The 24,636-nt window shown below is 38.3% G+C and overlaps 1 long non-coding RNA gene across 1 annotated transcript; it reads left to right on the forward strand.

Moving 5' to 3' along the window:
- The first annotated feature begins 202 nt into the window (after nt 1-202).
- On the forward strand, nt 203-9,602 carry LOC113478732. The gene is made up of 3 exons (XR_003398129.1): nt 203-305; nt 8,122-8,323; nt 9,506-9,602. It is a non-coding gene; the product is annotated as an uncharacterized LOC113478732 (long non-coding RNA).
- The last annotated feature ends 15,034 nt before the right edge of the window (nt 9,603-24,636 follow it).

Consider the following 24,636-nt stretch of genomic DNA (forward strand, 5'->3'; position numbering starts at 1 on the left):
GCAGTGCAATTTGGTTTCAGCGAAATCATGATTTCTCAAATATTTAGTTCCTTAAAAATCCCTCTGGTTGATTTGTGATGTAAAGTCTTGTCCCTCTTAGCAGGCAGATGTCCCCCTGTCCCGGACTCCTCTGGACAGCAGCAGCCCTCCCAGCATGGCGCCGGTACTCCTTGCCCATTGAACTCGCAGCGATGCGGCTCCGCTGTCTCACTGTTTGTGCCTTTGGGTCACCACTGAAACTTGCATTCAGAAAACACACTTCTCCTGAGAGCAGCACTTCACAGTGAAAATATCCTTCTTCAAAAGTGAGACACAATGAAAAATGCAATCCTGATCTTTAAGAAAAGCCTGGAGGCTTTTTTATCATTAACATGGCTGAGAACTTGAGGTAGCAGCTTCATGTTCCTGTGACTTGCAGGAAAAGGCAGTAGTGTCACACTAGCATTACCACTAAAAATAACTGCCACATGTAAAAATAAATAAAACGCCACTTTGCCTGATATCTTTTAACAATGAGATGAATACTTGTGCAGTAGGTGGTAAGTTGAAACACATCATATTTGATATGAGAACACTTAACTTCATGGGGACTGAGACAATAACGCTATACAATCATGTCTCTAGGGTCTAATTTGACTGTAAGATTTAAATAACAATTCTATATCCCACTTGAACTTGAATGTGTTCTGCTCAGCGGGAAGGCAGCAGAAACTTCAAAGTTCAGAAAGTGTATGGCAAAAGCTGCATGCTCACTTGTAAATGTCTTCTTTGACATCTGGCAAAGAGTCCGTAAAAATACGGGGCCAGTGTAATCAGGAACAGCATTTGATCGTTATATATTGGTCAGGAAACGAACTTTTCAACACCCACATTTCTGTCAGTACTGTGAAAATGCTTTAAGTTAAGGGTTAAATACAAATTGCTAAAACTATTCCATAAATCAGCTCACTAGCTATACAGGGGGGAATATTTCCACAGACACAATTGAAACAGGCATATGTCAGACACAGGCCAGTTAATTTTGGCAGTACTAAGAAGTTTTAAAAAGCATAGAGTGCACTGTGTTGCAAGCACTTTGCTTTTGCAGTGTATCTCCTTGACTGGAGACCAGTTAAACCTCATTCACCATCTGATGGGAAGTGGGATTCAGAGTTTTTGCTTAACAGCTTACTGGGACATAGTAGATCAATAAAATAAGGCAAACAGAGTAGCTGGGAAAAAAAAAAAAAAGGCTAAACCAAGAAGAAATATTTGTAAGTGTATGCTAGTACAAGGAGCGATGTCTGGTCTCCCTTTTTGCAAACCTTCCACAAACATTTGAATGGAAAGAAACGGTGTGAACACTGAGTGAGATAAGAGCATGTAGTTGCACATATATTTGAGCCAGGATAGTTCATGTGGAATTTTCAAGTCAGAAAAAGAGGTATGGTGATTTCAGGCCTCAGGGTTAGTCTTGATTTTCTGTCATCTATTTCATAGTATCTTCCTTTTTGCTTATTATAAAGATGAACACTCACTAGATTGGTTGCTCAGCAAATTACATTCCTGCCTTGCTCTGGATAAAATCTTAAACAATTGCATGAAGTAAATATCAACTTGAGAATGTTCTCCCCAGCTTCATTTTTTCTTTCGTTTTCATAGCAAAACAACCCACCTCAATCCTAGGCTCCCTTTCCTTCATAGTCGGATCCCCACTGCTCTTGTATTTCTCAGTTTAAGTCATCTGGATACACTTGATAGCATTTATGAAGGATGAAGCAAAATACCTCTCCCTCTCAATGCAAGACTCCATCATCAAAACCGCTAAGGGCCAATGGAAAATCTGGTTATGAAAGACAAAAATAGGTAATGAGTTAAGTAGTTTCAATTAAATGACAGATCTTTAGAAAAGTTTGAAAGTCATATTTTATTTATTACTAGAGAAAAATGTTACTGAACTAACACAATTGGTTATTAACATAATGTGGAATGATGACCTCAGAAACTTGAATTAGAATTAGACCTTGAATTTCTTGAAGCCAAAGGGGCTAAAAACTTGAGTTCGTCTTTTAAGTCAAAAAGGGGAATAAAGCCTAGATGAACAGTGCCATATGATTGGAGAACAGAAAGTATACTACACGAGAGAGGAAAAAAGAGTATTTGGGGAAATATTTGTTTGTAAACTTAACCTCTAAAGTGTGCAGGGGTTTAGAAAAGGTTTTGAAGGAACAGATAAAGACATGGAGGTAAAGGAAATACTGGATACAGTGCAGTAGGAAATATAATATAAGAAGGGAGATCTAGGCAGACTAACTTAATAGCTTCCTTTGATAAGATAGCTGATTTTCTAGACAAAGGAAATGGAGTCGATCTCATCTATCTAGACTTCAATAAAGTCTATGGTATGGTGCCACATGGGAAATTATTTGTTAAGCTGGAGAAGATAGGGATTAGTAGAGGAATTGAAAGATAGGTAAAAGACTGTCTCAAGGAACGACAGCAAAAGATAGTGTTGAAAGGAAAAGTATCATGAGGGTTACCAGTTAGCAGTGGAATTCTTTATGGATCAGTCTTGGGTCTGATCTTCTTATTTCAATTAAGACCATGACACAAATATTAGGAATGTGATGATACTACATAGGTTGGCACTATCAATACACAGGAGAGAATGATATACAGAAAAAGGCTGGATGACAGTAAGAACATGTGTAATAAGAATGGGATGAGAAGCAGTATTTTGAAGATAATGAAGCTAGTCACTTGTTCCCCAATGAAGATAATGCATTTGGAAACTAATAACAAAAATTAGGAATCAGTTAGAAAAGACTGAGCTAGAAGGGGACCCCAGGTTATTTGTCAGTCACAGTACATCTGAGAGCAACCGGTGAGATACTGCAGTAAAAAAGGGCACATGAGGGATACATCAGCAGGTGTATTTCAGGTGAATAGAGGAGGACTAGCTCCGTTATGAAAGTCTCTAGTGAGACCTCACCATAAGAGCTGATACAGTCCTGTTACATGGCCTCGGAAAAGATAAATTAAAACTGGACCAGGTGCAGAGGAGAGCTAACCAAAAAGATACAGAAAACAGAGTAAACCAGCAAGTGTGCTTTCAGGGATACATATAAATACTGAGGCTGTCATTAGAAAAAAAAATTATTTACCTTAACACATATTCAGGACAGATGCTTTCTTCTTCAAGTCTATAGGAAAACTCTGGTCTTTTGTGTCTCCTGTGTGATGGATATTATTAGTAGTCAGTGCTGACAATTGGTCAGGCCACAGGGAGCTACGCATATCTTTCAGGGAACTCTTTCCATTAGTATATATAACATTGTGACTTACATGTTAGCCCATCAGGCAGGGATCTTCTGTTTGTCCCAGTTTTGTGTAGTCGCTCCTGAGAGGGAACTCCGTCACTCTAGCACACCTTTGTGATCGAATGAGTAGCAGAAACAACAGTAACAGTAGTGGTAATTGTAGCTGTAGTAGTATAATAGCATCAGCAATCATGCCCTGCCTTTGGTTCCCAAAGTATTTGCTCTGTTTCTCTATGTTCTCTATTCCTTGTTCAGAGAAGTGAAAGACCCACATAGCACTGGATGCAGGAAAAGTCCCAATGTGTGGGCTAAATGTGGTGTTAGTGTACAACAGTCATGGACCTATTTTGGAGCCCTGCCTGTGATCACCTATTTCCCCACACCACACGTCTCATTCCCCACCAGCCTTACAAGATGTCTGTTTTGTACTCACTGATATTACAAGCTCTTACTTCTCTCAGAGTGGTATGAATATGACAGATTATCTAAACAATATGGTTCATCTTTCTCATAATCCTGACATGGATAGTGATGCTGTAGGTGTTTTGCTATTAGAAGTCCCTGATTAGCACTTTGGGAGCATGGCAGCAAGGTTTCAAGCCTCAAAATAGGAACATATTACTTTGTAATGAACGTGTGTAGCCTTGTTTCTGAAAAACAGTTCTGCAAACTTTAATAAGTAAGAAAGAGTGGTGTAAAAATGACCCTGAAAAACCTTCCATAAAGTTAGTGGAAAAACCCTCTTTTGCCACACAGATATTCCACAGAATTCTACCTGGGAATACAACTAGCATTTCAGGTCCACAGGCTCTACAGAAGACAAATACCTGTTCCTTCCACCTGTAACACCTGGCAGTTCTGGGCCATATTTTGCTATAGATTTTCAGATTGTTTTCTCTGATATGGGAAGTTCGACAGAAAAATTGCTGGTGTGATATATCCCTCAGTCTGTCACACACAGTAGATGAAAGCATCTACCGAAGATGAAATTTTGGTGTGAAATGACTGAGTCTAGTGTTTACTTACATGGACGGTTTGCCATTTTAGGACGGGTACCTCAAATGTCTGTGTGACTCAGAGGTCAGGTTGTCACTGAAATAAACCAGTCACATATGAATATATTATTTCCATTCAATCACTGTAAGCAGAAATCCTGCTATCCAGCTTTTCTTCCTGCCTTTCTCTCGGCAGTATTTTTTTTCAGTTTAAGAAATCATACTGAGATAATTAATAGGCTATAAAAATCCAAGGACTTAGGTTATCATTTTCCTTGTTTTAAAGATAAACCATTGCAAAAGAAAGGATAGGAGTGCAAAGGCAGCATTCTCAAGAGAAGTGAACTGAGATGACATCCTGTGGAAAAAAAAAGATACCTTTGGGGCATGCTCTCTGTTAAACACTCCTTTTAGGTAATTTTCATAGAGTACCAAACTTTACAGCAAAATTAAATTGGACAAGAATAATTTGTCATCATTCAAGGAAACAAGACAGGAAAGAGAGGAGTTCCAATATCTATCCAAAGAGACAGCTGTAGTCAATGGATTTATTTATAATATTATTTGGTAGCAAGGAACTTACCATGGCTGAATGTAAAAAAGTATTTTTTGATGAGTTAAAGAGATTAAGAAAAATCAGGCAGATTTTGACAGAGAATGGTGTGTAAATGAGAGGTGTTATCAGTCTGAATCTGGCAGCTCCATTTTTGTTATGGTGAAAAATATCAGTATTATTTACTAAGAAGATTAGGACTGAATTGGAAGAGAGGCTGGTTGTTGTGTGGAGATTGAGATAAGATAAAGGATTTTACCTTCTATGCACAAGCCAAATGCAATACACACAGGACTGTTATCTCCAGCTCAGGCCTAGCAGAGGTATATTAAGATGTACATTGTAATTACCAGTGGCAGGAGTAGATTTCATAAAGACTATTTTAAACCCTAATAAAATGCTGGCCTTTAATTATACGGCTTTGAAATATTTTTCTTAGTTAATTGCAACAAAAAAAAAAAAAATCCACCTAACATTTGAAACTGATTCTTGCAGAGAAAGCATGAGAGGAGCAGGCAGTCTATGCCTGATCTGCACTTGTTTTGCTGTCTGGCTTCATTCTGTGATTTGAATCACAGAGACAACTGAGACTGCTAAACACCTTCCTCATTTTCTCCCTGTTATCCAAAAAGAAAGATTAGCAAGGATTGGAGAAGGTGGGGGCTGGAAGAGGGGAGAAGAATAAATCTTCTTTCCATGACATAATTAATTAGTTCCAAAAATGAGCTGTACACTCATGAATCACTCATGGTCGGTGGTAACAGTTCCAGCTCCCCAGTATGCAATGGTGTCTGCAGGGCTATGAGGGGCAATATTATTTTTACCACTGGGAAGTATCCGAAGAAGAACAAACCATGTAAGATCTATGTTTAGTACAAGGCCAGTTTGGGCCTGGGTTGAGCTCATTCAAGACTGCTGTTGTCAGTAAGTGGAAACCAATCTGTTTTTTTGGGAGGGAAAAAAATCCCAAACTCCGTCTCTTCCTGAAGATGTTTGTTGTTGTTCTATATCCCACAGTAACAGCATACCCACAACAATCTTCTTTGGCTCTTAAGGTTGTACTGTTAAGAAGCAAGGATGGGAAGGAACCCAGGATTTGTCGTGAGGCACAGCCACAGTGCAAGTCCCCTTTGTGCCTCCTGCTACGAGAAATATTACTAGCCTGCTTCAGCTCTTACAATGATGATCACTTGCTTTCCCGCCCCCTCACTATGGGGAACATGTCTATGTTCAAAAACCTTGCAAAAACACTTCCATGGGGTGAAAGTCCAACATTATTTTGTGATTTCCATTTCCACAACAGCAGAAAGCCTACATTATGTCCACATCTCTATTTCTTTTTTTTTTTTTTTAATCCAACATCAGAAGTGTATGTAATATAATGAATGCATGTGGTCATTAGCCCATCCTCTGTGCAGCTTACTATTCATGTTACTAAAGGCAAATATATGCACTTAGACTTCACAATCCTAAATATTTTTGGGTGTGTTTTGATGTTACACTTCTGCTGGAAATTGTGAAGGTTGCGGTTACACAGCTGGCTTTTCATGCTATGACTGCTATAAGCAGCTAATTAAATTACTACTGACTCTCTACTGCTCAGTGAGTTGCTTTTGGTAGCACCACTTTATATGACCTTCAGTTTTGCTGTTTGAACAAGGTTGCACAATCTTGTTCAACTATCCTGGTCCAATTCCTTGTAACTGTAGTGACAAATATGGTGAGATATTAATAACTGTATCACAAAAGAAAAATCTTGTGCAAAACCACCATATTTTTCATGAAGACACAATGCAGATACAGTCCTAAAGCCGATGCATAATTCACTAGCATTCTAAGGTACCTTTTTCTCTACATGTGGGGGGGTCCCTTCTGGTGCACATGCTAAAGTATCTAGCATTTAAGAAATAAGTTGATAGGAAAATCAAGAATGGGTACCACTACAGATCTTGCCTACTCCTTGTGGCTTCCTTTCTTTGATCTACAGTATTGTTTTTCTCAGTATTTGTGGGAAGACATCCCAAAATATATCAAGCCACACAATTGTCTTGTTTGGAATTAAAAACACTTATAGCCATTAAAGTCAAGCCAACAGTTACTAACGACTCAGGTACACTGATCAAATCCAAGCAACTTACCAGTACAAATGAAGTAGGAAAATTTTTGTGCAACTGTTCCTAGAAGGAAGCTGAACTTCAGAGCTCTGTCTACAATAGCAATGTTTGGATGCATTATGTCTCCACTGCTGTAGTCTACTAGTCTCAGAAGTAGTTGAGGTGTTAATTTGTGGGCAGAGGCTACAAATTATAGCCACTTGGCTCTGTCAGGAATGACATCAAAGACTAATTTTGGTCTGTATGATTCTACATTCAGCATGTTAAGGTTGATATGAATGTAGTCTATGTCTTGGTGTGTTAAGTCACACTTGTTTCTGTCTATGTTAATGGCAAAATAATTCCAGCACTGGTAGTAGGCTGTAGTGGACCACTGCAGGTAATGGCTTTTGTCAGTGGGTAATTTTTTTACCTATGCATCAAAACAGTCAAATGGCTCTCTGATTCCTGTATTGTCCCCGAGCCAGTGCAGTTACTTTCCCCTCCCTCTTTGGCTAGACAGCAATGTTCCTAGCAATGAGGTTTTGAAAATCTGGCCCTGAATCTGTTCAGCAAGAATTGTATTTAAACAGAAGTGGCAAATAATTCATTCAGCTTCATAAATGCCCAGAATAGTTATTTAGTTACTGGTAGCCAGGCAGTGTAGAAAATCCATTGCCTGTACAGTAAATACTATATTCTGTTGTAGAAGAGTCATCCATCCATGAACATAATGCTAAACACAGAAATGATATAGTGTTTTTGTAAACTGGATAAATTGCACTTTAATGTGCTTTCTGGAAAATGACCATTTAGAAAACAAGTGCATTTGTTTGTTCCATGGTCAGAAGTAAGTACCCATAGACTTCTTGCAATGCAGATTATGTTCAGCTTACCTTTAAAAGCAGAAATAAACTACAGCACTTTACATTAAAGTTAGATTCATAAACAAGAAAATGTGGTGAAACCAAAGGCACATCTTCGAGCCGTTTGCCTGTTTTTGTTTTTTTTTTTTAAACAAAATTGACCAAATGACAGGTTTATTTAATTAAAAAAAATAATTCCAAACATAAAGTATATAGTAGATTTGGTGCTTTGGGTTAACAGGAAACTGCTGATGAGAGGGTAAATAAATCGTTGGCCCCAGCCTTCTTGTCATTTCATGTTATATTTCTTTACAGAGCTTTCTACAATAAATGATAAGCTACATATGAACAAATACCCTGCCAGGACACCAGCAGCTCTTCAAGACAAGGACTGATAGAATCCATATAACCTAGAAAATTTCAGTGGGAAAACTTCTTTCTCAACCACCACCACCACTTCCAATCAGTTTGGAGAGCACAGCTTCTTGTTGTGTTTCAGGATCAGCATTTGGTGCAGGTAAGAACGCAATAGCAAGGGTTTTTGAACAGTCCAGACTAGTTTTTAAGATACCCCTTTTCCAGAGATCGTTAGAGCATACATTTAACACTGAGCATTAAAAGTGATGGAAAAATAGTATTTTGCACATTACCATCATTTCCCTGGTATATTCCTGATGGATAATTGACACTAAAATTAAAAAGCTTTGCAAGTCACTGAAAAATCCCCAAACTGAGCCAAAGTAATATTCCTTATGACTAAGGCTCGCTCTTTGGTTCCTTTCTCTGAGAAACTGTAGCTACAGTAAGGGCTGATACTTTTGGTGGTTCACAAATACCACATTGCCTTGTTGGATCGCCCACAAGAAACCTGGGTTCAATTCAAAGCTCAGTGAAGTCAGTGGGAGCTCTTTCCCTTTGATTTCACTCAGCCTTGATCTGAGGATGCGGTCAACAGCAGTGCACTTTCTGTGCGGCACTGAGCACCCATTGCAGACTTTATGGTGCTTGGAGCATTCAGTATCTTTCAAGATAAGGTCTTTAAAAGTAAGTTACTTTGCTTTCCTTGAAACAGAGCTTTACTGTTAGAAACACAAGTTACATAGTCAGTATGTTTATACAAGAATTATACAGTTAATTCTGAATAAAATATATATAGTCAGATAACTTGGTTGAAGCAATTAAATCTTTTTAGTATGGTGAATACATTAAGAATGATTAAATCCATAATCCGCAGCATAGGGAGATTTGAAAAAAAAAAACCCAGAGGGTGAAGAGTTGTATAGACCTAGAAATACTTAGACATAATTTAAGCTTACTTTGTTTCTGCTTTGGAATTTCTAGTGACTTGCAAAAACTTGCAGTTTTAACCTTAGCTGTGCAAGTTATTTAGTATGCTAAGGTTGTCTCCATAAATTTCCTGCCTGCACATCTGAAAAAAAAAAAAAAAAAAAAGATATCTCAAAGGCCATAAGGCAGAAATCTTGTTTCTAACTTTGGTTGAGAGTGACAGTGTTGGTCGTGTCTTTGTGGGCTCAATGTGCTGTTTGACTGTTGAAGAAAAAGAGGATTCCTTACTGTTCCAGCTATGATTACATGCTCAGATACGATCTTGATGGCTTTAGGAGACATCCATGTGTGCAGTGGGGTGCGACTGGTTGACACAAAATAATTTTTTTTCCAATTTGTTCCATGGTGACAGTAATTCAGACAAGAAGATGATTTTGTGTTCTACAGTAACCTTCTACATGGACAATAATTCCAAGATAATACAATGGATATTTACAAGGACTTTTCTTCACGCACACATATATATATTTATAAACCCTGTAAGTAAGATGTAGTTGCTCATATTAACAGATTCTGCTGTGCATAAAATTATTTATTTTACTCTACAAAAAAATAAATCTGTCAAGTTTCTTTTTTGTGTTGTGTTATATATTTATATGCAGATGAACTACACTGCAGATTGGTGACTTGTTACATTTCATGTACATGCATGTCATTTCTTAAGTACCTTTTTTTTTTTTCTGTAAATATGAGATCTGATCTTGGCATGTGCTGAGCAACTCTGACAGACAGTTTTTGGTAGAGGGTGCTCATAAGAGCCTTAAAGACTCAACATATAACTAGGTTGGCTATACAGCTTTTTCTTTTGAACTAGAGAAAAATGTATGTATTGAAAGGACAGAATAGATGAAGTAATTCTTAATTTAAGTTATTGAATTACCTGCCTCCATCCCCAGTTTTGGTAAACTGCAATGAGATTTCTGGGGAAAGCCATATTCCCAAAGAACCATGAAATAAAGAAGATATGTCTTTTACTGTTTCAGTAATTTGAGTCAGCTAAGGACTGAGCACACTCTAAAACGTGTTGAGTGTTTTCAAACCTGTATAGGTTTTAAACATTCAATCATTTATAGGCTAATGGCTATCACACATGGCCTGGAGAGCACTTATTTAAAGGTCATATGTGAATTGAAACAAAAAAAATCTCAAATCCTGATTTGAATTTTAGGATTTCTGTGCAAATTTTGTGCTCAGGGACTCCTGGTTATCAAATATAACCAGAGAATATTTATAGCCTGCTGCCTTCCTGGAGCATATTATAGATACTAGTGTTTCACTAACATTAACCAAGGTAATAAGTGGCAAGTACAGATTTAGCAAGTGTTTGTGATAGTTAAGATAATAAATAGGATTGATTCCATCAGACTGTCAATCTTGACTCCATGTTTTGCAGAGATCTCTAGTAATATTGCTTAGGAAATATTGACACCAGTACATTTCTAAACTCCAAACCCAGCTATCAGTAAAATTTTAAAGCAAATGTTGCTAGGGATTTTTTATTGAATGACAGAAAATTATTTCACATTTTCAGTCTGGCGGGGTGCAAATGCAAGTAATAAACAAACAAATGCACTCAGTCAAGTGGAATGATATAACAGCAGACAGCCCTTCCAATTGCTTCCCCTGATTTATGGTTGTTACATCAGATTTATCAGAATGACTCATCTCTAATCCAGACTTTTTAGGTTGTGAAGAGATCTTCAGCCACATTCTTTGGATACCTGAAGTAAAGTCATATGATAAAGATTGACCAACACATTGAAAGCTTTTAACTAAATTTATCTTTTTCTAATGGGCTTACACATATTTTGAACAAACACAGAACCTCTTCTATCCCACACATGTAAAATATCGCAGAAAGGAAAGCTATTTATGCAAGATTACCTTTTGTTAGATGCTGAAGAGAAAGAAATGCAATCCCATACATCTCCACTCAGCAATATGAGTGACCCTCAGTAATGAAAACAGCTGTGAGATCTAACTGTATTCCAGTGGATCTTCATCAGTAGAGATGAGATGGATGTGCAGGGAAATGATGCCCCGCTTAGGCTACATCCGGGTCACTGTCCTGAAAGTTCAGAGAATACTGAGGAATTGAAGTGTTCAAGATGTTCTGCTCACTTTCAACACTTCTCCTTTAACACAGACAGACAGATATTTCTAGTACTAGTGACTTACTGTTAGGATAAGCACCAAATACCTCTCTCTTAAAGCAAGCAGCAGACAGCTATGTGAAGAGCCTGTATCGAAGTGAAAAGACTTGGTGGTCTTCTTCACACAGAGAGGCATGAATCTACCCTAGCAGTTATGGCACAGAGTTTTTGCCTGAATACAGACCATCAGAAACAGACAACAGATGAGAAGTGCTCAGGAAGCACCTCGCATGTGTTCTCCAAACAACATCCTGGCTGCCTTCCACGCGTATGAAGAGCTCAGTCAGATCTCATTGGTTTTAGCTAACAGCTAACAAGAAATTTCCTCACAATGTGAGGAATTCACATCAGCAGCCAAGTGAAGACAGCTAGGATTAACCAGATGTCCACCAACCCAAATAAATCCACTCATCAGGATTTTGCAGAGGGCATAGACACTTTAATTTGCCTTTTTGACAAATTGTGCCTTTACGATATAACTAGTTAGTTTCCACAAGGTAATTCCATCACCAGTGCTCTCTATTGTTGTAAATAATGTAAACAGTTATTGTATAAATTACTGATTGTCATTTTGCAGACAAAACCTTGGAAGACATGTTTAGGAATCACCTTGCAGCTGAGGACAAAAGATTGCTATTAAGATGTACTAAACCAGCAAGAGAGCAGGCTGCTGGCAACAATTTCTTTTACCTCAAGGCATTTTGGACGACTCGATGTTCTATTAAATACTGAGCATGAACTGTCATAACAGATGCTGTCTGGCAGATAGGTCTCACCCTAGTGCTATTTCAGGACTTACCTACTTAATCAGCATCTTCTAGCAGACTGTATTTTTGAGGGGGTAACCAACCCCATTTTAAAGGAGATGAAAGTCAAAGACTTAATCCACCCATCAACACCAGTAGAACCCTCTCGTGCACACTGCAGTCTTATGTTGTATTAATTACACCAAAACAAATCCTCCCACCACAGCTATACATGACTCAGCTATGCAGTTCCAGCCTTGTTCCATAACAAGTGCTAGATCATTTTCCACCAGCAACCAACTACATGAGTTGAGAATTTCCATTCTTACTTGCTACTCTAACTTGCATGGCAGAATACAAAAAGCTCTGAAGCTGTCTGCATTTCTCTATACAATCATTTCAGTTGTCTCATCTAGCCCACATTGCTAATGAATGAGTTCTTACATTCTTCTATCACTACTTCCACTGCTACCATTATTTCCAGGAGTATGAAGAAGATCTTACCAGGCTTAGGGCACATTTCACAAGCCCTATCTGTATTTAACTAAGCAAGTGTGTCAACCAAGACAACTTACAAACTAACTAAATTGTACTTCAGAAAGTATTTATAGAAGTGCCAATGTCTAGATTTAGCCCTTTTGTTCATTGGGAATAAAGAGACATTAAGAACTGTTGCTGCTGTGTTAAGGTGTCAGGCTTAGGCAGAGCATTATTTCAGCTGGCAGTGAGAGGCTAACCACCACAGTCTTGCTGACCTGGTGTGTACTGGGCTATGAAAGAGAAGTGAGGTCTGTGTTCACTTGCTTTCATTTGCAAAGTTGCCCTCCTCAAGGTAGGCAGAGGGCATAAGTTACCTTTTCCCTTCATTTTCCTTGTGTGGCTGCCATGCTTCTACGAGTGCTGCTGTGACAGTCCCAAAGTCAACACAGTGTCATCTTGATGAGGATGAGATGAATCCCTGCAGAGTCCAGGAAGCTTTGGCTGTGTGCAATTATATTTGATGGGACTCCTGAGGTGAGGGTCTGGCTTCGGATACTCTGACACAGTGCTGACACAACACCTTCAGCACATGGAGGGTGCACGACTTTCAGGCCAGCGGGAGCAGGCTGCAGCAGTCTGAAACATACCCACTGAAAACTTTATGAAAGAGGACACGAATAGAAATGATCAAGACTGTCACTGGTGACCAGGCAATGGTGTTTATGACATCTTCAACTCAGTCGAAATCAAACACTGCTGTGTGGTCTTTTCTCCCCCAAAACATGTCTGAATCACTATGCTGTTCTTGTTGCAGTTTCCCACAACAGGCAATTTAACATTTAGAACAGTGATATACAAAACCAGATTCTATAGCCCCTCAGTTCAGGCATTGTCTTTTACATCAAAAAAAAACCAACCTGTGATGATTCTGTTTGAGTGATTGATTGAATGATTACTTTATAATGCTTTATAGACTGAGCTTATTAATCTAACAACTTGTTTACCATAGGCACTTATAGGTAATATTATAAATACATAATACATCAAGAGTGATTGTATTTTGTTGCCTAATGCAGAGAGGAATATTGAACTGCCAAAATGGGTAGTTATGTGTATTTTATCAGGCTACTATTTCATCAGCTAGATGAGACTTGGCCACTGGACATAAGAGCTTGCACTTATTACTCTAACTGTGGCACTCAAAAGAACAAAGTTCATTGTAGGGTAAAAAGAAACACTTCCGTAAATCTTGTCTCTCTTGCATATATTCATTTGTGCTCCAGCACATTTTTGTTGCCAGAGGTATACCTTCTCTGATAATGGTGATAATAGGAGCCAGTCAGGACTAGCAAAGCTATTTTGCCTGATGTATTAGCACTTCCATTTTAGAATAATCCTACTAGCATGATTCTGTAGTATTTACAATTTTTATAAGTACCGATTATATTTTCAAAGTCAAAGTGGGATAAAATTAGTACATTGTACCCCATTGTTGCTGCTTTCTATAGTAGTCAGCCATACATATTGAACAATACCATATGAATGTAATTTTGAGAGGTAAGAGCTTGATTCTTTAAAAAAAACACTTACATGGGCAGTATGAGCTCTTGTTGAGGATCTTCACCATGTGAATATTGTGCATACAGTCTAGTTAATAAAGAAAAGCTGAGTTCCATGGATACACAGGGGCATGTATGTGGAGTTCTGGCAAAAGAGCATTTTTTTCAGGACCGAAGTCCATTCAGCAGCCAAGAAAACCATATCTTATCATACCATTTGCACACTCCACTTCTTCTCAGGGAATAATATCTGTATATCTAATTTGCAAATGTCAATAGGCAAGTACTTTTGGCCACTGACAAGGAGTGAGATTTGGGAAAGAGGTTTCTGTAAGGCTCGCAGGTCCATCTGGGAATGATGGATGACTTTCAGCAGCAAAGATTTTCTAACAAATGACATTCCAAAACAGAGTCTTACAAAATACTCATAGCTAATGTCAATAATTCTCTCTTTGCCAGTTTAAATATCCTTCTGAGTCTCTCACACCCTCACTGGTACAGTATACTGGCAAAATTAGCAAGCTAATGTCACCACTTCTTGTAGATAAACACATGTGTAAAGTGTCAGGCATAAGGAGGAGATTACAGAACACATATTTCTAAGTACCACTTATGAATACAACACATGTAGCTCATGGAAATGTTGACATCATCTAAAGAGGAAAGCAAGACTTGCAACCACAGTGGATTATATCATTAGCCAAACTGGAAAGTAATCATTCCTTACAGCTGCCAGAGTCCGTCTCTGCCCTGGAGCTCCTGCTTTCCTAAGGAAAAATATATCACTAAATTTAGATAAACATCATGACTGTGAAAGTTCCACAAAACATATGTGACAAACATCTCAAACATAAGCCTTTTGTAAGTTGATGCGTTTAATGAAGTCCCTCATCTTGTGCTTGCTTGAGAAAGATTTGCCATTAAGTATAGGAAAGAGGGTGAGGAGTATAGATGCAGAGGATTTCCAGAATGCACACTCCTGTGAATGGGGTCTGAGCCAGTGAGGTTGCTGCAGTGATACACAGAGGCTTCGGCTGGGATTAGAAATCCACAGAGGTGGTGCTGCATACAGCTCAAGGCAGAACATCCATGCCCCAGAGAGCTTACAGTCAAATAATGCAGGCAATACACAGAATATGGAAAACAAAAATTATAAAATCAAAAAGATATGTGCCTGCTCTCACTGTAAGCATCTGCATACCTTCCTGCCTCTTCTCCTAATAGTACTAAAACCTTATGTGCCAACTATGACCCCAGGGTGTTTTCACCAGTCATTGCTGCAGCAGATGTGGCTTTTGGAAACAAATGTCTGAAAAATGAGAAAGCCTTACAAATGAGCCCATTGGGTGTTATTTGTGTTAAAAAAATGGTGGTGTCCATACAAGCTAATAACCAGGAATAGGGTGCAGTCTGGTGACAGCTAGGAGGCAAGGTGGCTGTTTGGTAGACCTGAAGTTGAGAGCAATGGAAAGGCATAAGAGAGGAGGAATGAGCAGGACTGAGTATTTCAAGTAACAGGCATGAATAGGGCTGGTTTTCTGTGTGTATCAAAGAGAGATGGTGTACGTTTAAGAGCAACAAAGACCACAAAGAAAGAGGTGCAAGAGACTACAGAGGTTTAGATGAGAGATTTCCTTGGTTTACTACCAAAAGAAAGATGGGTTTGGCTGCTGTCTTGGAGGGAAAAAATGGCAGATTAATAGGTCTAAGATCACAGGAACGGTAATAATCTTGGTCAGTGTAACCAAGAACATGAGTCCAGGTAGAGTCAGAGTACAGAAAAGAAGCAGTTGAGCTCAGTTTTGGCCATACTAAGTCAAAGCTGAAGATAAAGCATCTTCAAAAGAGTTGACAGGCAGATAAGCTGAAATGATCGGCAATGATCGAAGGAAATATGCCAGGAATGGAAAAGTAAGTTTGCATTTTTCTAGCATAAAATATTTCAGAGCTGTCTGCAATTTTTTGTTCTGGTTTGGTTTGATTATTTTTTTTCCTCGAGGCAAAAAGACTATTTTTGCTTAAAACTGTTAACAAGATGAGGTGCTTGTCATAGAGGGGAATGTAGAAAGTGAGAGGTCAGAGAGGAGGAGTGCTTTGTGGGAAAAGAGTGAAGGATGTAACCTTTGTAGGGATTAGGAGACTTGATCCAGGGTTTGCTAAAGGCAGAGAAGAAAAAGTCAACCAGCTGTTTTGCTGCATGCCTTTGCAGCTGAGTCAGGCTAAAGCCACAGAGAAGGAAAAGCATCCATAGGGCAGGGAGGAGTTGCACAAGTTGCATCTGGGTAGAGACTCAATGTGCAAGACAAATATCAGGAAAGGATGTGCATGGAAGTTGTGATCTTGTAAGTTGTGTCTTCAGTATGAGCAAAGGAGCTGGAATAGAACTATGGAAAGGAGTTCTGAGTCCGAATGCCTGGTGGAGAGGAAAAGCTGATGCAGCTGCGGGCAAGGAATGAGTGAGAGGTAGCAGAGAGGTAAAGTAACACCCAGAATATGCAGTGATTGAGCAGGACGAGGTGAGAATCTATGGTGGGACAAGATGGCAAATATGCTAGCCTGAATAGCAGCATTGGCACCTGTACCCTACAATGTATTAAGACCAACGTGTGTTTAACACTAGTGCAAAAAAACATGTCTAGATGACAGTAACAAGCAACATTTGTGACAAAGAGGATTTAGTCACTCAGAGCTCTGGAAGCACTATTCTGCAAGATTTTGAGTACAACACAGGTCAGTAAAAATTATTGGGGATCTTCTGCAAAATGCTCAGTACCTTGACATTTCAGATCCTAAATCAGTGCCTTGTACACTTCTTGGCTTACCTCAGGAGCTTACAGGACTGGCATCCAATTCACTGTTCCTTGGATAGCATCAGACAGTTCCTCTTTCAAAGCTTTCTCTTCCGGATTTTTCCTTCTTCAGGTTTGTACTCTCTGTAAGACCATTGCTTATGTAGCTAATATTGAAGACCTCTTCAAAAGTAGTAAACAGCCTCTGCCATCACCAGGGACTGAACAGTCCTGGAAGTATTTTGTTTTTCTTACCTCATATTGTGTTAGAACTTGAAGTTTCCCAGTTTATTGTTTTTGCCTAACTCTTACCAAGCAAAGAAAAAAATTATCTGAAATTTCTGAGGTCAGTTATTAACTGGAGGTACTCCAATCCCTGCTGTTTACCAGACAGAACGATACATTTTATTCTGTCAGTATGTTCCTTAAAACCCAAAGGAATTTTTTTTTTTTTTTTTTTTTTTTTTTTTTTTTTAAGTGAAGTACACTTTGTATCCACCTCATTTGAAATGCTCTGTTGGCTAACAGTAGAACAATACTTTCACAGAAAAAAACTGGGTACTTTGAGTCTGACTGACAATCAAAATCTTATTAAATGTCACAGGAGGTTCGGACCAAGTGTTTGTATTTACTGTGCTTGATTACAGATCAGTAGGAGATAAAAAATTACTCCTAGTTCCTTTACCCAAGCCACACTTTTCTTCCTAAGACAGATGTTCCAGATGAGAACACAGGTGAGATGTTATAAAAATGGAAGGGGCAGCACATAGCTGATATGACAGCAACTTAACCCTTTTACCCTTTAACTTAAAGGCATACTGAAAATACATTTTGACTCAAATAATTTGACAGATGTGGGCAGAAATGTTTAATACAGAGAAAATTTGGGTTGATGCAAAGACATATTTTTGAGTTTACACCTATATTTAACCTTGTCTAAATACAGACCTCTGTGTTTAATAATTATCCATGCATTTCCCAAAGGTTCCCAGTCCTTTCATAAAATTGTAAACATTGGTTTGCAGAAACAAACTCCTACTTACACTGTAGGTATAGTCAACCATCTCTGGGACATCTCACCTATAAAATACTTCGTCTCTCCTGCAGAATCTAATACAAAAGACTACATATGAAAGTTCCCTTCTTTCTGGTGTTTGGAAACCTCATGCAAACAGCACTGTAATCTGTGTAAAACCTTTTCATGGCCGTACTGTAGCGTTTACGGAAAACATCTTTTTTTTTCCATTTCTTGATGTACAGATCTACATCAGTCTTTTTTAAAGCAAGTAAATGATTTGGAAGCCCAAACTACATTTAAAAAAAACCAGGCAGGTGAAGTCACAGCTTATCTGTCACTGAGCCAAACTTGTCCTGTCTTTACGTCGCCCTTCAAACTAGTGCAATGGGTGAGAGTGACAGGATGCCATGTTTCATATTGTATTTTCAACTGCAGCTGTTTGAAGGTTCTCAGCAAGGCTAGCAATGCTGCAGATAGAGCAGGTTGCAGTGTGTAGGTGAAGTGGTCAAACATGCATAGTGACTGCAAATTATATGTGCCGTTTCTCATGCTTAAGTCATCCCACGTGAGTGATTAGTTTCCCTGCAACCAGTATACTTATCAAGTATATAGAGATTTCTTTTCCTTCTGTACCGTGGAGAATCCAGTACTTTGTGTTCCTTGGCATCTACACCAGCTATAGGTTTACTTGGGTGAATAAAACTCAACAATCCTCAGATTGTTCTCATAATTCAGGAGAGGGTTTTAGGCAAATGATAAAATCGTAGCACAAGGTGTTTTTTTTTGTTTGTTTGGTTGGGGTTTTTTTAATGTTTTACTGGCCATGATTATTTATAATTAGGACAAAATTTAGAGAAGAAATGCTAATTTAAATTCTGAGTTCCCACAGCTTTATGGAAAATGCTTTACTTTTGCTGTGACATACAATTTTAACAGAATATCAAGGAGGAACTGAAGAGCAATGTGATAAGTGACAAGTATTAACATGGTAAATAGTGTACTTAAAATTACTATGAGTTTTATCAAGTATTTCCACTAGAAAAATAAACTATCACATAATAAAAGGTCAATTGACAAAATATAACTGAATAAGACATGTGATTTCTACATGTGAAATCTGATAATATTTTACAAATATATCAGTGAAAATCATCACTACTATTTAATATGTATCCAGGAATGATGCTACAGAAGTTCTGCCTACCCCTGGTTTTGGTTAGCAAAATTTAATATTGCCTATAAGCAATATATATTTCAAAGTACGTCAGTTATACTTAAGACACATTAATGCATTTTTAGAGTAATTTCTGTGTCAGTGAAATTATTGCCTGCTCCCCCCGTGTTCCCCCTCCCCCCCCCTCCCTCTTTGCTGTCACACAGAACTATAACCAGTGCTTACATGGAAAAGTAATATTAGGAAACACATTAAAGATGATTTATCAGCTGGAAATAGGAAAGAGAGCCAAGAGCAGGTGATGAACTCTTCAGAACCACTGCATTAAGCTGAGACAGAAAAGGCTGTTCCATTATTTCAACTGACCTGAAATATATAATCAATTGGGACCAAGTTCCATTCTCATTCACTCTAGCCTAATTACATATTATTTAAATAACATTACTCCTGATTTCTACTTACGCAAGTGATCTTCAGAATTTGGCTTTTATTTGGCCCCATGGAAAACATGATAAAAGAGCCTTATAGAAACCATGGCTTGTTAAAGCTCCTGGTACACAGTGCTTGCTCTCTTTCAGAGTTAAGGTCTTAACTTACAGTCTTCACTGTCTGCAAATGGAGCAATATGTTCTTCGGCAGAGTTGCTCATACAAACAGGTAGGATTTAGAGCTAAAAGGTAAAAAAAAAAAATCCCTAAATCTCCAAACTTAAAAGTCAGCCCAGGGACCAGTAAATGAACTGTACAAGTTGTTCAGGGCTGCTTTAATATGCCCAAGGAAAAGATGCTGTTTAACAAGTAGACTGCCAAATCCTGTATCAGCTGCAGTTTCCAGATAGAAGTAAAGCGCAGTCCCATGTCGAGCACATTACAGTATCTAATCTGGCAGTCACAATAGGTGACTGATGTAAGATTCTCTCCCAGCAGAAAAAAGTATTTGACACAGGAGGTTACTTAGCAACATTTAGACATAGGGCTAAAATGACAATAGGATGGAAGTTTAATAAGGGAATACAAGAGGACCAAAATTCAAGACTGACCACAGTAATAGGAGGAAGTGGAAATGGTATCTTTCCACATAGTCGAGACTTCCACAGGAGATTTACTCATGGGGAGGACAGCCCAAATCTCTTCATTGGACTCCAGCTGACTTTGGTCAGCAGTGGCTGTGCTTCAGCCCAGCTATCCTAGTGAGTCATCTCCACCATCCTTTTCATCCACTCTCAGGTCATCCCTGAGGTCAGTGGCAGAGGCAACCTGCGTTCACCCTGCACCATGTCAAAATCCCATATCTCTAACAGATTTTAATTTCCTGGGAGTCCAGTGGTTAGGTTTATCCAAGCGCTCAACTCACCACTTCCCATATCTGTAACCTGTAGCTCAGCAGTGCATGCAAATGTTCACTCGCACGGTGATTAACCCTGGGAAAGGAGACAGTATCAAAGAGCATCTTTTAATAATTCCTTTCATCACGAAGAAAACCCTGGGATTCTTCTGCTACATTCTGCAGTAAATCTGACTAGCAAAGTGTTCCCTTCACGGTCTGGTATTCACCAGGCCCAGTCTGAACTCAGTTGCAAGGACGCCACAAGATCGGAATGCTATTACAATCAATTATTTAAAAAGGAGAAAAACCATAAATCTGGTTGGTCATGGACTTTTTCGCACCGTGTGTTGTGCAGCACTGCAATAGCTTACATTGCTTAATGGTCATTCATCTTTTTGGTAGAAAAGTACAAAATGGCCTCCCAAAAGCATCACCTAAAGAAAAGATATTCCAAAGGCTACAAGAAATAAACAGACCTACTTTCAGGGTTAATGCTTGGTGTTAGAAAGCTTAAGAGCTGGTGCATCTCTTATTAGCGCACCTTTCCTACGCAGCAACCAAATTTTACATGCAAACTTTTAAATGAGCCTTGAACTTCAACAGTCAGTTTAAATAGCAGTTTAAAAATCTGCTTTGCTTTTCTTACTGGATGTGTTTGAACAATTGCACTGAAAAAATCCCTTTCACTTGAATAAGCAGCCGATCATTTTTCTGAAGTAAATATAGAAGGAACTTGAACTCAGAAGGAACCGTATGTGGTAATCAGCGCATTACTCAGTATAATGAGAAAATCATCTCTGTTTTCTAGAAGCATTAGACAATTGCATGATAGTGGTATTATACTTTATCAGCACTAATTCATCAACTACGTAAGTGTACTCAGGAACACGAAAGTTGTTCCTATAAAACCACAGGCAGTGCCCGGCATTCCAGGGCTGTTTATGCTCCCAAAATATCTCACGAGTCAATTTGCCAGTTTCATTTTTCCGATGATGCAACTATTTATCTCACATGACTAGGTCTATAGAAAGGTCTCTGAAGAGGAGAGGCCAGCTCCCCACAACAGCGCCCTCGCTGCCACAACTTTGCTGAGCTGCTGGACAAGCCTTGACTGAAAAGGTCTGGTTTACCTAGGGGACCAGCTCCTCCTCCTCCCCGTTTTTATACTACTGTGGGGTTAATAGCTATGTCGTGTGGGGTCAGGGAAGACATCTGTGTCTCAGATAATATGCTTACGGTGATTACCACACATAATTGACTGACCTTCCCTCATTCTTTTCCTGCTGCAGGCCATGGCTGATAGGGTGAGATGCTCTAGAGGAGTTTATTTTCCATCACACACTATTGTGCTGCTGAGCAAATATTTTAGCAAGCTTTGAATGAATCACCTTTCAGGCTTTGGGTTTGACAGTTAAAATATGAAGGCTGTGACCAATCTAATAATATTAGATTTTAAATCAGCTTTGGGAGAAAACATGGGAAAATCCTACTTAAAATCCATTTATAGATACCTAATAAAATCCTGTTTTGAGTGCTGAAGTCAACGTAAATTTTTGAGAATTCTTGTTCTTTCTTTTGCCCTCTCTGCAGGCTTCATCCTTCCACCTCGCTTGGAACATTTTAAGCTCTTGAGTGGGTTTGTCTCAAAAAGTATCTGCAAGCTGAGGAGTAATAAATAAATAAATATTCATGCATTGCAAGACCCAAGCTTCCACGTAGGAAATGCTGAGGTCTAATTTAAGACCCTTCCTTCAAGAGAGAATGTTAGAAACCCTTTCTAGTTCACAGGGCTATGTGATAGGAATATATGACTGTACTGGACTATTCTGCATAAACATGTATTTCATTTTATAGTTGACAGAAGATTAAAAAAACCTCACCATTCAACAGGAAAGCAAAATTTTTCCCTCTTTATATAAAAAAAAAAAAAGAAGAGCAAAACTAAATTTTATTTCCAATATACACTTACAAAAGAAATGCAATAAATATAAGAGGAGATTAAAAAAAAATACTGCCAAAGGAAATCTTCATTTGTAACATTAAGATTTTAACTTTCTAATACTGTTTAACTCTGTTTTATCTACCTATCAATTAGTCTATCAATCCGTACATAATATACTCCCACAGGTAACAGTCTTTATATATATATATATATATACACACATATACATATGTATGTCCCAGGTTAGACTGTGAGTGATTAAAGCTTTGTACCAGGAATATTCTATTAGGGAAACAAGTCGATACACAGAGTTGTCTGTACACGTGCGCGCACACACACAGACACATGTAAACATACTTTCTCCCTCCTTTTAAAATCATTTTGTCATATGGAAAATAATCTTTACCATGCACAACCAGTGAGTATCTATGGCCTGTACTCCAAATTTCAAACTGCAGCAATTTCACTAGGATCTAATGGGCGGAATGATATGATACACTGAACAAATACATCTGTTCTTACTCCTGTGGCTGAAAGCTAACATTTGTGCAAATGAATATTCCAACACTACAGCCAAAAAAGTGTTTCCGACCCCGGTAGTTCCTCCACTTTAATTTGTCCGACAACATAATCTACATTCTTAGATGTCATTTATAGAAATTCATTTGGAACTGCCATCATCTTTCAAACATTTAATATAATTCATCCTCCCCCCAAAATGTAGCAACTGCTTAACAAGGAAAAATATACATATTCTAAATGTATGGGTGATCTTTAGACAAATCTCAGCATCACTTCATAATTATATACTACAAGTTTTAATTAACTAAAGCTCTGAAAATCATAATGCCTTATTAAAATGCAATTAATCCTTTGATTAAAAAACAAAAAGCACAAGTATTTACAACAAAAACACAAGTAGAATAATTACAAATATCATGTACCCATTTCTTTTATTTGGGTGTCACTTATGATGTCTCACGTTCCCTTCATTAATTCAAATACACACATTATCTCAAATCCACAGCAGACTGAGTGACAGTGGCCACCAAACACACAGCACTATATCCTATTGATTTCTGCAAATCCTGAACAATGCCATTTGCATGCTTGTTTCTGTAATAATAAAGATATGCCATTCAGAATTAAAGCACCGGCCAGACTAGTGGCAACTAATTGTGTTGTGTGTAATGAGTGCAATTTCAATTTGATATAACCCTCAGCTTTTCTTACAGCACTCGCTAAGTACTTTCAAGTCTTTGTGGGGAAATAATTGATTTTTTTGTGCTGTGGGCACAAGAAAATTATTATGATCTTTTGAATAATGCCAAAGAAAGGACCATGAATGATTTAAATTGGTATATGAAGAAGGCTTCACTGTGGATTGCAGTTTGACTGACATCCTACTAATGTAGTATCTAGATTAGCAATTTTTAAGGAGGCAGCTAATATAAAACTGTTAAAACGGAAAACATTGCTAACAGGGATTTTGTATTTGTTATTCAGTGAGGAATAACAATATGGGGATTTAAGGCACGTCAGACAAACACTATACTATTACATAATTGCCCTTGCTCTTTTCTTTTATGGCACATGTATTGAAGGGTATGTTTCAACTGATAAATTACACATTTAAAATATGTAGATACAATGGTACAGTACTAGGTTATCACAGCAGCTAAAGTCCATTGGATATGTCGGTCTGTAACCACCACGTATAAAACCTTTTGTTTTGCCTGATTGTGACAGGAAGGTTAGTAAACTTCCAAAAATTACTCTCCCAAAGAACTGAGATAATTGCCTTTCCTTTCAAAGGAAGGAAATCTTTTTCCTAAACTGCTGCCCATACCAAAGAACCATCCTGCCTGTTTTATCCCCTGAACTGTTAAGTTTTATTTAAGAATGAAAACTCAGAAACAGGTCTCAGCCATCCAAAGCAGCACCCGAAGCCAAATTCAACCAAATTGCCTCCTGTACAGAACTAATTGTAGATTGTTTCAATCTGAAATCAATCTCCCTCTCTCCTTGCTTTTTCTTCTTAAACGACAAATACATTTTATGTAGCAAAAGTGGTGAATAAATAAGGGCATTATCCACATTCCACCTTAAAATGCATACCTTCCAAATCTTATTCTTCAGAGGAGGGAATGTTGTTAATTTAGTTGGTCATAACTAAATAGTTTCTAATCTGGAGCAGGAGTCTGCTGAGAATATTGGACAGTTTAAAGGTTAATCACCATCGCCTGGTTACACAAGTGAGGCAGAACTAATTCCTCCAAAGGCAAATGGCTTGCAG

This window comes from Athene cunicularia (genome assembly GCF_003259725.1).
Source record: "Athene cunicularia isolate RWA chromosome 3 unlocalized genomic scaffold, athCun1 chr3_part1, whole genome shotgun sequence".
Taxonomy (NCBI): Eukaryota; Metazoa; Chordata; class Aves; order Strigiformes; family Strigidae; genus Athene; species Athene cunicularia.